This window comes from Oryzias latipes, chromosome 2, assembly GCF_053564925.1.
Source record: "Oryzias latipes strain Hd-rR chromosome 2, Olatipes_Hd-rR_3.1".
In the NCBI taxonomy this organism is placed as follows: Eukaryota; Metazoa; Chordata; class Actinopteri; order Beloniformes; family Adrianichthyidae; genus Oryzias; species Oryzias latipes.
In genome coordinates, this window is record NC_136238.1 from 33330833 (window position 1) to 33347899 (window position 17067).

Genomic DNA, 17067 nt, shown 5'->3' on the forward strand with positions numbered 1-17067 from the left:
AGGAGCTGATGAACGTGGAAAATGACAGGGAAAGAAGGGAGGAAGATGTGGTTGTTGTGGAGCAGGAAGTAGCAGAGATTGGAAAGGATGAGGTTAGAAAGGCTCTGAAAAGGATGAAGAGCGGAAAGGCCGTTGGTCCTGATGACGTACCTGTGGAGGTGTGGAAGTGCCTAGGAGAGACAGCAGTGGAATTTCTAACGAGGTTGTTCAATAGGATTGTAGAGAGTGAGAAGATGCCTGAGGAATGGAGGAGAAGCGTTCTGGTTCTGATCTTTAAGAACAAGGGTGACACGCAGAACTGCAGCAACTATAGAGGAATAAAGTTGATGAGCCACACAATGAAGCTGTGGGAAAGAGTAGTGGAAGCCAGGCTTAGGAAGAAGGTGGAGATTTGTGAGCAGCAGTATGGTTTCATGCTCCGTAAGAGCACCACTGATGCCATTTTTGCTTTGAGAATGTTGATGGAAAAGTACAGAGAAGGTCAGAAGGAGCTGCATTGTGTGTTCGTAGATTTAGAGAAGGCGTATGACAGGGTGCCGAGGGAGGAGCTGTGGTACTGTATGAGGTCGTCTGGAGTGGCAGAGAAGTATGTCAGAGTAGTTCAGGACATGTATGAGAGAAGTATGACGGTGGTGAGATGTGCTGTAGGTCAGACAGAGGAGTTCAAGGTGGAGGTGGGACTACACCAAGGATCAGCTTTGAGTCCCTTTTTGTTTACTATGCTGATGGACAGGCTGACAGACGAGGTAAGACAGGAATCTCCCTGGACAATGATGTTTGCGGATGACATTGTAATTTGCAGTGAGAGTAGAGAGCAGGTGGAGGAACAGCTAGAGAGGTGGAGGATTGCTCTGGAAAGAAGAGGTATGAAGGTCAGTCGTAGTAAGACAGAATACATGTGTCTGAACGAGAGGGATCAAGGTAGAAGCGTTAGGTTACAGGGGACTGAGGTGAAGAAGGTGCAGGAGTTTAAGTACTGGGGTCAACAGTTCAGTGTGATGGGGATTGTGGAAAGGGGGTGAAGAGGCGAGTGCAGGCAGGTTGGAGCGGGTGGAGGAAAGTGTCAGGAGTGTTGTGTGACAGAAGAGTGTCAGCAAGACTCAAAGGAAAGGTGTACAAGACAGTGGTGAGACCAGCTCTGCTCTATGGGTTAGAGACGGTAGCAGTGAGACAGAGACAAGAGGCTGAGATGGAGGTAGCGGAGATGAAGATGTTGAGGTTCTCCTTAGGAGTGACCAGGTTAGACGGGATAAGGAACGAGTACATCAGAGGGACGGCTCATGTTGCCTGTGTTAGCGACAAAGTCAGAGAAGCCAGACTGAGATGGTTTGGACATGTTCAGAGGAGGGATAGTGGATATATTGGTAGAAGGATGTTGGAGATGGAGCTGCCTGGCAGGAGGGCAAGAGGACGGCCAAAGAGGAGATACATGGATGTCTTAACAGAGGACATGAAGTTGGCTAATGTTAGGGTAGAAGATGTCCATGATAGAGTGAGGTGGAAAAGGATGATTCGCTGTGGCGACCCCTGATGGGAAAAGCCGAAAGAGAAAGAAGATTCAGCTAACTAGAAATACTTACTGCTTACAGTGTTGTAAAGAAAAACAAAATGAAGTAGTTTGACATTATACTGTATTTGACTCTGAGATTCAGGTATTTGGAGTTGCCTTTGATTCTTTGACATTCAGCTTAAAGCTTAGTGTATACAGTTTCATCTTCAATGCATTCATTAAATATCTTGCTGTCCATAGTAGTAATTCCACCCATTACTCCATCTAACATATTCCTATCTATTCCTGCCATGTCTTCCACATCTCTGACAGGCTTCAGTCTCTGAACATTAGCCCCGTTTGCATGGGCAAAAATAATCGGAATGAATGCCGTATCGGATAGAAAACACGTCATGTAAACACACCGTTCGGAATACTCTGCCCCGATCAGACTCGTTCAGATCTAAATTTCTTTCTGATGGAGATAGCTGGGTTATACCAATCGTTTATCTTATCGTGGAGCATGTAAACGGTTCATTCCGACCGTGTGTCACTACTGCTCTGGTTTACGTCACGCATAGACGGTGTTTCGCTGAGAGAAAGCTTTGGAGCGCATACGGGACCGGCCAGCTGCTCTGCGGAGGCCCCGTGAAAAGCGCCGCTCTGCTCTTGCCCCGCTGGCGAGGGAGATGTGGGGGAGGAGCTCTTCGTGCCCCGTGACCCCGAGCTCTGCGTTCCGGTTCGGGTGCTGGTGGACCGAGTGAACCATGTCTCAGAGTCTGAGCAGAGCAGCCGGATTTTTTAATGTGTGTTTGAGGGGAGGGTGCTTTCTTAAGTGTTGCTTTTTGTTGTATGTAATATGTGGGAGACTTGGATGGACTGCTATCCGTCCCGCCGCTCTGGGTTAGCAGCTGCCGGCTTTAGGAGAACCGCGTCTGAGAAGAGCACGGACCGCCAGCACACACATTGGCTTTGGGGCGGTGTGTGCTTAGAGCAGAAATGCCTCTTGGTGCTAAGAAACCGTTGAAACAAACAGGAGGATTTGTGTTTCCAGTTGTGTCCCGACAAAATAAACACTGATGTTATTCCCAGACATTTACGTGCAGCCAAGATGCAGATTACAGCTTTTCCCGCATGGTCCTGGATTTTGTGTCAATCAAAAGGCTAATGTTGTTAGCGCATGTTAGCCTTCTTCTAACCCTTCTTACAGTTCCGTTCTTCCCCCAAAAAGCACTGACCACACGGGTTAAAAATAAAACGATGAGCAAACAGGCGCTTCATAATATTCATTGCATTAATAAAAGCACGTTTGGAAGATAGTCTCGTATATTACAGAACTGCTGCATGTATGTGGCAGCCGTTTGTTTACAACGGGACCCACTTCCTCTTCCGGGATTTTTTAACACTACTGTGCATGCCCTAATGATTCATTCCGACCAAAAGTGTGGCCCATGTAACCCCGGCTACTGTTCGCTGTTGCGGCGCGGCACGTGACCAAAACAATCATGGCGGACTTCAAACTTTCAAAGCCATGAAGACGAGGTATATCTACATGTTTTCGCAAAACATACTTTATTGAAAAAGGTGAAAAATATATATTAACCGTTAGATATTTTAGTGGCCCGAGCGGACAAGTGAAAAATAAAGTCTTGTGGTCCGTACTGCTCGAGCGAGCTGGACCGGGCGAGCGGACAAATGGCTATATCGAGCCCTGGCCTCCCCCAGCCATGCACTGCGTCCGGTGGAATTAATCATGGAGATGGCCTGGTCAGCCAAATACAAAAACAAAAACCTGAAGGATCACAAGGAATCAGGCTGCTGATGCCCAAAATGAATGAACAGCGAGGCGCCAACAGTTCTCACATACAGTCACCTTGATGGCAGTGATGCCAAGCTGTTGGAAAAGTTTCATCAACCGGGAGGTTAAGTTGGTTCCCAGGGGCCTCATTTATAAACGTTGCGTACGCACAAAAGAAGGCGTACGCCACTCTCTACGCAATAGTTGAGATTTATAAAAAGCAAACTTGACGGGAAACCGTGCGGTCCTCCACGCAAGCTCTGACCCAGGCGTACGCACAAAAACAGGTGAAATGAGAAACGGCGACACCGTCGGCAGATGGAAGAAACACGTGAAAATGAAAATACTGCCTCTTATAAATAACATGAAGACTTCACAAAGCAAGTCTTAACAGCCTACAAGAACACCCGTTTGATCGATCAGCAGTTAAACAAACAAAAAAGATCAAACGAAAATTACAACAGAAATTCAAATGAACAAATATTTGCAAAAAGAAAGTTGAAATATGTTCTACAATATTGGCATGTTGTGCAATTCATCCTCATCAATAATATAGTTAACAGAACGAAATAATGTACAAAACTGATATTCTCGTCAATGTGTCCGTCTGGCGGAGCAGATATAGGTGTAGACAGACGGCCAAACGTATTAATTGTCCAGTGGGGAAAGCTGTTTTCATAGTAAAACATTTCTTCATAAGCAAAGGAATTATGGTATTCATGCATATGCCTTCAATTTGGTTCTATTTTTGATAAAACAATGTATGGCGTATGTCTCAACCATTCAGAAAGCATCAAGAATTTACATTTGCGCAGATCAATTTCCCATTTCCACGTCGATTATTACCAACATCTGTAGCTTGTCAGATGTAATTAAATGGAGGGAAATAAAATGCCCCATCACAATGCGGAATGACGCACAATGGCTGAACTTGCGCTCTTAGAGGATGTGGCAAATGCAAGAATTCGGAGAGAACGCATCTTTAGACAGCAAGACGACTTGCTGGCAAATGAGGACGAGTGGCTTATGAGCCGGTTCCGACTTCCTCGAGCCGTCCTGTTGGAGCTCTGCGGGCTTTTGGGCCCGGCGTTACAGAGGAGCACTCGGAGGAACCACGCCGTGCCAGTCCCACTTCAAGTCCTAACAACACTAGGATTCCTGGCGACAGGCACTTTTCAGAGGGAATTGGCTGACAGGTCAGGGATATCACAGCCCACCCTTAGCCGGGTAATGCCAGACGTGTTAAAAGGCATAAGAACTTTGTCCCGTGGGTCCATCAAGTTTCCATACACGGCGGGTGAACAGGCATACAAGAAAGCTCAATTTGCAGTTATGTCTGGTTTCCCAAATGTCATCGGAGCTATTGACTGCACTCATGTTGCCATAAGGGCGCCGAACGCTAATGAAAATGCTTTCATTAATAGAAAGCATTTTCATTCCATAAATGTCCAAATTATTTGTGATGCAGACATGTTGCTCACTAACGTCGTAGCTCGGTGGCCTGGGTCAACCCATGACTCATTTATTTTGAGGCACAGCAGTGTTGGACGCCGACTCGAGGCGGGTGCCATACGTGATGGCTGGCTTCTAGGTAAGTTTGATTATAGAAAGTCACATTTTTGTGTACTTCAATGTCTTAACCATTTCACTATCCTTGCAGGGGACAGTGGATATCCCCTCAAACAGTGGCTGCTTACGCCTTTCCTCAACCCACATAGTGCAGAGGAACAGCACTACAACATGTGCCACAGCCGAGCTCGCGCTATAGTGGAGCGCACCATCGGCCTGTTTAAGGGCAGATGGCGCTGCCTCGACTGCACTGGAGGGAGGTTATTGTACACGCCTGGAAAGGTGTGCCAAATCGTGCTGGCATGTGCTGTGCTACACAATGTGGCACAGCTTAAAAACGTGCCTCTACCCCCTGGCGCCGATTGCTGTGTTGGCCCCGACCCTGAACCCCATCCCCACGCATTTGAGCCAAATGCTGCTGCTGTGCGCCAGCGTTTGGAAGTGATGCGTCGCTTGTGAAGAACAACAAAAGGTGCGGAAAATATTATTTATTCAAACATTCCCTCATAGTGCAGTTTAGTTCAGTCAGGGCGGTCTTGATTTCGCCCAACTCCTTGGCCACCTCTCTGATTGACGTAATGACTTCCCTCTGCATTTCAAGGACTGCATCGGTGAGGACACGTCCACTGCTGGAGGGTTGAGAGCCGCGTGCCGTGGAGACGCTGGGGCCAGACGGCTGCTCAGCTGCAGCATCGTAACCACTGGCCCCGCTGGAACACCCAGCAGCTAAAATAAAATTGTTCTATATTAATAATCTGTAATTGTGTAGCCTGCATACATGTGACTTGACTGCATTCATTTGAATTATTTCTCTTACCTGTGTCACCCGGTGCATCTGGCGCGTCGGTGTCCCCCTCCGCCTCAGCCACCACTCCACTTAATAGGGATTCCCCAATTATTGCCGCCAGTCTCTCATCAAGAGGGGTCAGCTCCGGTGTCCCCTGTCCCCCACCCGTGGCAGACACACTCTGGCGATGCAGCGCCAGACGTTTTTTTGCCTCGACTTTGATGTCCGATCATTTCTTTTTTATTTCGGCCACGGTCCAAGGTTGTGAGGCTACAGCATTAACGGCGTCTGCCACTCACGTGGCTTTTTGGCATTAGTAATGCCCACACTGTGCCCGCCAAACAACATTTGTCTCCTCTTTTCCACCTCGCCAACGATGACTTCTACTTCACATTGAGTGAAGTTCCGTTTTTTTGATTTTCTCTCCGTGTTTGGCATGGTTTCGCCATCCATGAATATTCATTTGTGGGCGTTTCAGACTATTTATGGGCAACTATGGGCGTGTCCTGAGGCCGCAAAAGCTGCGCAGCATTTACAACTGATTGTGATTTATAAAGGGAAAGATGCGTAGGATGTGCGTGCGCACGGTTTTATAAATCCGAATATTTCTGTGCGTACGCACGTCCTATGTTTCATCCGTACGCCACTTCTGACGCAAATCCTACGCAAAGCTTTATAAATGAGGCCCCAGATCTGTCAGAATTTCATCAGGTATTCCTACCCTGGAGAAAAACTGAATTAACGCTCTCATGACTGCAGGAGCTGTAATGGTGTGCCGGGAAAAGCTTCTAGGAACCGTGTAGCATAATCAGAGACCACCAAGATTTACTCATGACTCGGGATGGGTATTGTCAAGGTTACTATTACTCTTATTGATACTGCTTATCGATACGGCATTTTAACGGTAGTCTTATTGATACTTTTTGAGGACGAAAAATAAACAAATAAATAAATAAATAACAAATTAAGAACACAAAGTGTTTTATTTCGTCATTATATAACAGCATTGTTTTTTAACAAAACATTTGACTTTATACATGAGAATGTTCCAATAAAAACATGGAATGCACATGGATGTGCTAGACCAGGGGTCTGCAACCTGAACCTCTCTAAGAGCCATTTGGATCAGTTTCCCACTGAGATGAAATAACAGGGAGCCACAACAGTAGATGTGTTAGAAAAAAGGTTTTTGCCAATAAATAATGATAGTTCATTTGACAATACTTGTATTGATTCAAAATGCTGTCAGGGTATTTATTTTATTATTTGTATTCTTTATGAGAGTGATGTTTCCTGTGATCTTTTGTCCATTTTTCACAACCTTCAATCGACTTTTCTGTCTGTCAAGCACCAGAGTTAAGATGAGTGGGATGATGGAAACAAATTCACTTTGATGTAGACTCCTATTTATTTTCTTTAAATCCATTTAACCCAAATCATTACATTAATTTTATGGATGACAACTATGTTTTAATAGGAAGCAGCTGTTAGTTTGTTGGGGGTCTGGAATCATAAGTGGATGAGTCTAAGCCCCGCCCCCGCCTCTCTCCCGCATCATACGGTCATCTTAGCAGCAAGTTGACAGTGGGGGCGCCCTGACGCAAATTTAATAAGTTTTAAGCGGAAATGGGTGATCTTAGTCTAAGGGAATGAAAGGATTTTTTTATTTTTTTGGGCGCTCACGTGTCCCCTATCAAGCTGCAGACACGCCCCCTCAGTGTGCTTATGATGCTCTCTTCCTTCTGCCTGCTCGGTACTACCTGACGGTGTTAAAGGCACCACGACACTCTGACAACATGATAGTTATCTTACAAAATCACAGAGAGCCGCAGCATTTTGGACCGTTTAGCTCTTTCCGCCATCTTAAACTTTGGTAGCGTTCCTGTGCGCGCGCGCCGCGTGCACACAAATAGTCAGACAGACCTCTCCTCTTCAGAGAGAATAGCGAAACTAATATAATCATTAATTAAAGGAAAATTGACTGACTTGTAGAGTTAATTATGGCAGATAACGTTAATATCTTGTGGGACCCAAAAAAAGCGACTTCTCCAGTACCGATAGCAGAACCGTTGAGGTCAGATCGTAACGATACTGCTGATATTGCTGATGTTCTCACTGTTTGGCCTCACCATCCCTCCCAGTGTTTTTTTTTGGCTTTAGGTGGCACTCAAAGTGTTTTGTATCAGTTTAGCTTTCGGCTGTCGTATCAGTCATGTTTTCGACTACATTTCATTACATCGATTACATTTCAGAGGTCCTGTGCTGGACTTGGTGTAATCCTATGGGCTCCCCTTTGTTTTGCATCTTCTTGATGTTTTCTCTGTGTTCTATTTTCCTCCATTATCACCGGTCTTTTGCATTTTTCTGGTCGCGACTCATTTTCGAATCTAGAATTCTGCTTTGTTTAAGTAAGACATATGGTCCTTTGCCCATCTGGAATTATTCCTGCCATGGAGCTCTGGTTTCTTGATGCATGCCACTATGTCATCCCTCGTGTTTGTGCAGCACGTCCTTAATTCAATCTTTGGTTTTATAATTTGTCTCTGTTGGGCCACCTGAATTTTGCTATGTGCATTTTTCCCCACGGCCATCTTGTTTTCTTGTTCTGGGTAGCTGAGTCCTTGACCTCCGTGTTCCTGTTGTTCTGGATGTTTGTCTTTTTTTTTGTCTCTAATTCTCAATGCTTTGAGTGGTTTTGTTATGACGATGACTGTTTGGATCTTCGGTCTCACTTCACTTGTTTTCTGATAGTCAATCCTCTCCCGTCATAATTCCGCTGAGACTTTCAGGGCTGCGTCACTTCTCACGATTTGCGCAGCTGCGCTGTGTCCTGCGCATCTGTTCCTCTTCGAGTAATTATGAAAAAGAAAATTTCTACATGTTCTGCTGCAGCTAATCATATATCTGCGTTACCTTTTCACCAGTACAGAGTTCCCTCGTTTTATTGCAGGAGTTTCGTTGTAAACATAACCGTGATCGCTGAAATCCAAGGAGTCTGATTACAGAAGTTTATGGCAGTAAAACTCCTCACTGACTAAATACACTTTTCTCAGACAGACATGAACATTTTCATCCTTGTCTGTTGCGGCTAAACAGCGTTGAGGGCCGCCGTGGGCTAAGCTGCGGCTTGTTTGTCCGACGCGCGTTCCAATAAAAAGTCCAAACTTCTGCCTGGCTGCGACGTATTTATTTGTTTATTTGTTTATTTATTTGTTTATTTGTTTACTTGTTAGATTGGCTTTCATTTGTTTTCTTTCTTGAACAAGCATTTGCAACAGGCGCTTGAACCTGAGTAGCCAACCAACCATTCTTTTCAGTTTGTCCCAAGCAGAAAAGTAATTAATGAAACTCATGACTGGATCAACCTTCTCACTGGCGTCTACGGCATTCACAAATGCAAAGGTCTTAACCTCCGGATCATCTGAAGAGATTTTATGGAGTTCATCTGGATTTAGTGGCCAGTTTATTTCAGATTCCTGCAGAAACTTTGGTCCTGACACCCATGTGTTACTCTTCAAGAGAGATTCTACAGTGGCTCCTCTTGAGGCAATGTCTGCGGGTTCCTATGGGTATCAATATATCTCCATTGAGATGATTTGGTCAAGGTAAGTATTTCTGTGACTCTATTCACCACAAAAGTCTTGAATCTTGAAGTTTCATTTTTGATATACTTCAATACAGAAGTACTATCAGTCCATAACACAGACTCTTGCAGTTCCATTCTCAACTAATTCCTCCATAATTTATCCTTTCCACTTGCAACCACTGCTGCTGTCAGTTCCATGCGAGGTACTGTAACGGGCTTAAGTGGAGCAACACGTGCTTTCCCCATTATGAATGCACAGTGCACTTGCCCTTTACAGTCATGCTGCAACAAATAGGTCACTGTTCCAAAACCTTCCTCACTTGCATCACTGAAATGGTGGAGCTGAGCGCTCATAGTATTGTCAAAATTTGGAGGTTTAAGGCACCGGGTGACTTCAAAACTTTGAAGTTGATGAAGTCCATCCAACCATTTTTTCCACTCCTGCACAATATCCTGTGGCAAAGGATCGTCCCAACCAACTCGTCTTCTGCTCATGATCTGAAGGAGTTGCTTTGCGGTCAGCACAAATGGTGCAAGAAAACCCAGGGGATCATAGATCGAGCTTACGACCGATAAAACTCCTCTTCTTGTCAGAGGTTTGTCTTTCAACATGATATTGAATCTGAACAGATCTGACTCAACACTCCACAGCACACCCAATGCACCCTCTACTGGTAAATTGTCTCTGTTCAGGTCTATGTTCTTCACCTCTTCGGATCTTTCATGCTGTGGTATAGCATTTATGACATTACGACGATTGCTTATCCACTTCAGAAGCTGAAAGCCTCCCTTTTTGCACAGAGCACGCAAACCATGATATAACATAACAGCTTCCTCTTCACAACTCAAAGACACCAAACAGTCATCCACGTAAAAGTTATGAAGCACAGTGTTGGTCACATTTGAGGTGAACAAATGCTGATTATCTTCTGTACATTTCCTCAGCGCAAAACTAGAACAGTTTGGAGAAGATGTTGCTCCAAATAGGTGTAGAGTGATCCCTTGCTATAACGCGGTTTACTTTTCACGGTTTCGCTACTTCACGGATTTGCATCGTGCATTATGTTCTGCAATCTGATTGGCTAAAAAGTCACTCCGCTTCTTCTCTACCTGTGCGTCAATAACGTTGCAGTTTAATATGTGCACGCAGGTAAAACAGCTTGCCAAATTTATATCACGTACGTGCAAATTCTCTTGATGGTGGCATGTTGGTGTACAGTATAAGGATCTTTTTGCAAAGCAGAAAAAAGAGCGACAACAACTGCCCATCACTATGTTCTCCTCCCGAACAAACACAGCTGCACTGTGGGCTTCAAAAGAAGGAAACACTGCAGAGCGGAGTGAGGATGCAGCGACTCAGTGTGAAGAACAGTGAAATACACCTGAGTCACTATTTGTCCGTTTGTACTTTGTATTTTCTTCATAATCATTTTAATTTTTTCTCCCGTTTAATCCAATTACTCGGGTCGCGGTGGGCGGGGCTAATCTCCACAATTTGAAGCCTTCTGTTTACATCGATGATTAAAATTATTAATTGACAGTACAGTACAGAAGATATTTGTTGAAAAAAAGGTTTCTAAAGTACTTTATTTGTGAAACAAATGCTTGAGCCTGTAAATGGTTTGTTCTTTCTTTTCAATTTATAATAGAGTATTTATTGTATAATAATAGTTTAAAAAAATTTTTTGCCTATCACTGGTTCTTTTTGGAACTTAACCCCCGCGAAAAACAAGGGTTTACTGTACAACCATTCTGTACTCCACCAGCTCCTGTGTATGGTCTCCATTTGTCCACCAGAGAAATCTCAACAGAATGAGGCACCCTAACTTGATGAAACATAGCTTCTATGTCTGCCATAAGGACAACAGGTTCCTTTCTGAATCGGATGATGACACCAACCAATGAATTGGTGAGATTAGGGCCCTGTAAAAGCTGAGCATTCAGAGAAACTCCTCGGAACGTAGCACCACAGTCAAACACCACTCTAAGCTTCTTCTGAGGGTGGTAAACTCCATGATGTGGTAAATACCAAACCTTTCCATCACAACGATTCAGCTCTTCAACAGGAACTCTCTCTGCGTAGCCTTTAGAGATTATGTCATTCATGTAACCTGTGTAGTCAGAATGGTATTGTTGGTCTTTAGTAAATCTCTTTTGTAACATCAAAACACGCTGTTCTGCTACTGCCCTATTGTTTGGCATCTTCATATCAATCTGTTTCAGAGGTAGTCCAATGACATAGTGGTCGTCTTTCAGGTTGATGGATTCTGAAACCATTTCCATGAAACTATGATCTTCCCTTGACCATCCAAGCTCCTCATCTTGAGAACATTCAGGGAAATCCATTTTCCTCTGCTGTTGCCACAGATCATCAAGTCTAGACACAGATATTCTGTTCAAAGTGACACTTAACTGTTTGTTTCTTGTTTCTCCACCAACTTCAACTCTTAGAGGTCCATTTACTGTCCAGCCAAGAATTGTTTTAACTGCATATGGACCACCATCTTCGCTTCGGATGACATGCCATGGTTCTAGTGCTTTAGGGACATTTGCACCGATAAGCAAGTCAATTCCAGAATGGATTTCTGTGATTCTTAAGTCTGCCAGATGTGGCCATTTTAGCAGATCGTCTTGATGGGGAATATTATCACGATGTACAGGCATGCAACTCTGTGTGTACAATTCGGGTAATTCACAAAACATATCTTCATCCAATCCAGCTATCTCCAAGTCTGAAACTATGTAACTCCCAACCATCTTCTTCTGACCCATTGTTCTTAAAAGGATGTTGGTTCTTCTTCCACTTAGCTTAGTTTCCTCATGAGTTCATCAGTGCAAAACGATGCAGAGCTACCAGGGTCTAAAAAGGCATGTTATTATCATTTGTTGGCTCTTTTTGGATTTAACTTGAACTGGTACAATCGGCAAAGTACAATCAGGTTCGCCGGCCCCAGTTAAACCACTAGATTGGACAGAAAGTGAAGCCATCGCACATGCACTCTCAGCGTTCTCCTTCCTCTGAATTGGACCAGTTTCCTTTTCTTTAGGAAAGATGTGCAGCATTGTGGGATGCTTCAAACCACACACTTTACATTCCAGCCTTCTCTTGCAGTCTTTAGTCATGTGCCCAATGCACAGACAACCGAAACACAGACCCTTTTCTTTTAAAAAGGTCATTTTCTCCACATGTGTTCTCTTTTCCAATAGAGGGCACAAATCCAAATAATGTCCTGATCCACAGAAAAGACAGCTTTTAACAACAGGTAAGTTTTTCTCTCTTTCCATTCTAGGTTCTACCTTCCTTTTTGTAGCACCAACCATGGTAGCAAAACTGCTTCCTTTGAACTTTGAACATGGCTGTGGCCTGGAAGCTCTAACAACCTTCCTTGGAGTAGATAAATCTTGAATGTCACCAAACAGTGGGTCACTTTCAATCTTCACCTGCTTCTCAATAAACTGAACAATATCAAGAAGGTTGACTCTTCTGTGAAACCTTTCCTGTATGTAACAAACAACGTGTCTCCATTAATCCTTCAACTTATATGGTAATTTCCTGATAATAGCTTGCATATTGCCAGGAACATCCAACTCGTGCATGAATTCAGTGTCTTCCATAACATTACAGCATTCTCTGAGTAGAAAACTGTATGCTTGTAAAGCTTTTACATCTTCAGATTTTATAGCAGGCCATGAGAAAACTTTATCCATATATATGAGGGGCCGTATAAGACATTATTTATTCTGAACCATTCACATTCATACATTCTTGCTCTCACAGTCATATATACTCTCTTTCGCATACATATATTCTCTTACGCATCCATATATTCTCTCTCTCACATTCATACATTCTTGCTCTCACAGTCATATATACTCTCTTTCGCATACATATATTCTCACTTGCACATCCATATATTCTCTCTCTCGCATGCATATATATTCTCTTACGCATTCATATATTCTCACTTGCACATCCATATATTCTCTCTCTCGCATGCATATATATTACTTTACACATACATACATTCTCACTCTCATTGTCACTCTTAAAAAAGAATGTATGTATGTGAAAGACAAGTATATATGAACGTGTGAGGAAGAGTTTATATGTGTGTGTGAGAGAGGAGTATGCATGAAACGGAAGTTACTTTGCATGAAAAGGAAGGCACTTTGAATGAAAAGGAAGGCACTTTGAATGAAACGGAAGGCAGATGATTTCTCGTGCTCTGATTGGACGAGAGGCCGCCACCTCCCATTTTGAACACACTCTAAACCCTATCACTTGTACTGACTCATAACTATTAAGGTTACACAACTTAAATGTCATTTTGTAGTTGATTCAACTATAAAGTATTAAGCTCTATCAAGATTTTTTCAAATTTAACTTAACAGTGCTAAATATTTTAAAGCTTATTTGTATCTGGCACTCAAAAATTTTAAGATCCGTGAAGTAGCGTTATGACGTCATCACGTACTGGTGGGAGGGTCTTTCGTTTTCTCTACGTTAGCTCAGGTGGCCATGTTGGATTTGCCGAATGCGAGTATGCGACGTTTGAAATTGAAAGTCGAGCATTTTATTTTTCTGCAAAGCGTTGCGATTTCGTCCCGCTTCAAGACGCCCCAACCTCGGGTTTTTTTTTCATCCGCCTCATCGCTGATGGTGCCGTCTTGTCTTCAGCCCTGATTTAATTTGGTAAGTATCGTTCATGGTTTATGAATGAATGCTTTAAAAATGCTCTTATACTACCGTAAATGTGGTTTACTGTTGTTTAAACATATGTGTGTTATGATTGTTTTAGAGATTAATGTGGAAATGTATACATGATTAGTTTGTCATAGCAGACGTATGGCGAGCCAAACCCAAAATGCATTTCTGCCCGTAAGTTACGACAGTGATGAGGTTTTTTTTTTTTTCAGAGGTAGAAATGATCTGTTATGCTGCAATCACACTAAACATGATCCGCGTGTGAAATTCGCGTTGGAGGCCTCTGTCTGTGGCTAAAGTTTGCTGCTGGACATTTGTCCAAAAATGTCACTCAAAGCCTCTAACGGTTGTGTGGGAGGAGCTACCGCCAACAGTTTTAAGCCTGGTTGCTACATGGAAGCATTGGGTTTTGAATGCAGCTTTAAGCTTTTATAAATCACTGATCTCCGTTATAAAAAAGGTTTTTGTAAAAATAAATTAATCAACGTGCTCGTATTGTGTTCAGGTACCGAACTACAGAGTGTTCAGTGTTTCACCTCCAGGTAGACGCCAAGGCCAGCCAGGTAACTTGTCTCAGTTATTTGTCTAGAGCTATTTTAAAAAAACAAAAAATGCAATAGGTTGTGTAGTGCAATAAATGTTTTTTGATCAGAATATAATTGAAACATTTTTTAACATTGAAAAATCTCTTTTGGACTTTTTCAGATACTGAACTTCAGAAAGTTCACCAGAAAGTCACCATTTCACCAGAAAAGACCTGTCAGTGGGTGAGTTTTATACTTATTTAATACATTCATCCTGAACTATTACCATTATTAGATTTATACGGCAGCATGGAAACATTTATGCACATTTTAACTAGCCAAAGGTCTAAATAGAGCTGAAATTATTTACAATTTAACTAAACATATTTAGATTGCAGGCTGAAGGTGGCACAATGGAATGGAGGTGCAAGTTGTGTTCTGTTACTTTGGCACTATGCAGTACTACATATAATACTGCAGTACTACATAGCCAATATTCCAAAGTGTTTCCACTGCCATGTATGTGGAGACACTTTGGAATATTGTCATGTCTTTATGACAGTATATTACAATAATAAAATGATGTTGCATTAGCACCATTCCATCATTTGAAACCATGAAAACTCATCTTTCAAGATCTGAAATGGATTTATGTAGAGTAGATGCAGTCAGAGGAAATTGTGCAGTTTTTACATGTTTGTGTAACTTAAAGCTGCCCTTTTCTGAGACTAAGTCCACCAAAACAGACAGGAACTGGCCAGCTTGGTTAGGATTTATGACCTCCAGGTGAATTTCTAATGTGCATAATTCAAAAACGGATAACAAATCATTTGTAAACAGCTGTAAGAAGCCACGGTGTAACTTGCCTTCAAATGACTTTGGGTCTTTGACCTGAAGTGGATCATGACATAAACACTGTATTGTCCTCTTACTAGAAATAGACATCTAGAAAAGGTATCATTTTATTATTTCTTAAAGTTCCTTAAGTAAATATTGGAAGTGTTTGCTCTGCATTTGCTTCAAAGGTAATGGATATTTCTTTTTATTCTTTTAGGACCAGCGTGACCTGAACATGAGACGGGCACTTGTCCTCCTTGCACTTCCTGTTTATCTGCATGAAGATGCCTCCAACTTCTTCAAGACCTGTACAGTAAGTGCACACGACTCCCTGTCAATGGTTTTCACTAATCCTTTAATATTGATTGAGATTTTATTGAGTGACATAATAAATAGGGCAATTGTTTGTAGTTTGTAAACTGAGTGATATTTTTAAATGGTTTTAAAACTGAGACGGAAGATGAAAGGCGAACATCAGGGACTCCTGATTGGAAGGAGTGGAGTTTCGTTTACCTTTTCTGCTCCTGATCCATCATTATTTGAATAAAGAAAAATGAAGCTTTAGTCTTAAATTATTTTATAAATGTCCTCCTTCAGAAAAATGCTAAAGAACTTTTTAAAAACACAATTTTAATTGGAGTTGGTCCTTAAAACATCATAGCCAGTTGATTAAAAGCTAACAGAATGTTAGCATGAAAAGATTCCTATTGACAGATGGCAGGAATGTCAGTTTTGGACATTAGTGTGATGAATATCTTTGAGGGTCTGAACTCATCTGTGTTTTTTGTTTTGTATTTTCCAGAATACCAGACCTCACAGACACTGCTGTGGGTATCTTCTCAGTTGTCGTGGTGACGCTCCGGATGCTGCCGTCAGTGGTCCCACAGATCTGGCTGACTAATTTCTTCTAACTCTTCGGGGACATCTATGCTCTGGACCTACAGCACCCCAAAAAACTTGAACTTGCCTTCATATTTATTCAGAATGCTGTCTTGAGCCTTGAGGACAGCAAACCACTGAAAGGACATTTATTGACGCTGAAGAATGTTTCGTTGAGTGAGTCTTCCAGAATGGACTATTTGTTGGTTTAAGTGTTATGTAACTAATGTGTTTTGTTGTGATCATTTGCTTTTTCTGCCGTAAAATACAAAACCAACTCTTTTTGTCAATATGTTGTGTGGCACTCTTATAATGCAGTTTTATTGCACTTATTGTTTCTTCATCCTCTTGATATTTGTGCTTTTTTTTAAAGAGCAATTAAAAAAAGTGTATTAAGCAATCACTATTGTGTGGCCTTCACGTTTGTTGGTTTTTATCAATGTTAGCCTTTAAAATGTAGTGGGGCAGTATCAATATCTCTGTTTAGAATACATTTTAAGCTGAAGAATTTTAAATATTTTCAATGCTACACATTTAATGAGTTAAAGAATTTATAAAGCATTTGAGTGAATTTTACATATTTTATGAGTTGAGTAATATAAAAATATAGTTAGTTAAAGCGTTTTTTAGTTGGAAAATATTAAAAACTTTAAGTAAATAATCTCTCTTTTATAAGTTGAGGAATCTTAATATTTTTTATATGAAATAATACAAATGTAAGCCAACTGACAATATGAATTTTAATAAATGTTAACTTAAAAGTTTTAATAATATAACTTAACTGTTGCGTAATCTGTTACAAAATAATTTTTAAGTTCAGTCAACTCGCTAGGGATTACAGTGCAGACGCTAACATGAACAAGCAAGAAATCCCAAATTAACAGACTTGTGTT

At 42.0% G+C, this 17067-nt stretch overlaps 1 protein-coding gene and 1 long non-coding RNA gene across 3 annotated transcripts in view; both read left to right on the forward strand.

Annotated features, from left to right (window-relative positions):
- LOC144986974 (uncharacterized) overlaps positions 1–17067 on the forward strand; it is a 239984-nt gene that overhangs the window by 14652 nt on the left and 208265 nt on the right. The gene's annotated exons all lie outside the window — the stretch shown is intronic.
- Positions 12944–16577, forward strand: LOC144988109 (uncharacterized). Of its 2 annotated transcripts, XR_013651903.1 has the most exons (5): positions 12951–13922; positions 14440–14497; positions 14640–14701; positions 15513–15608; positions 16098–16577. It is a non-coding gene; the product is annotated as an uncharacterized LOC144988109 (long non-coding RNA). The 2 variants fall into 2 exon arrangements; XR_013651902.1 differs by having other exon boundaries at positions 12944–13922; positions 14640–15608.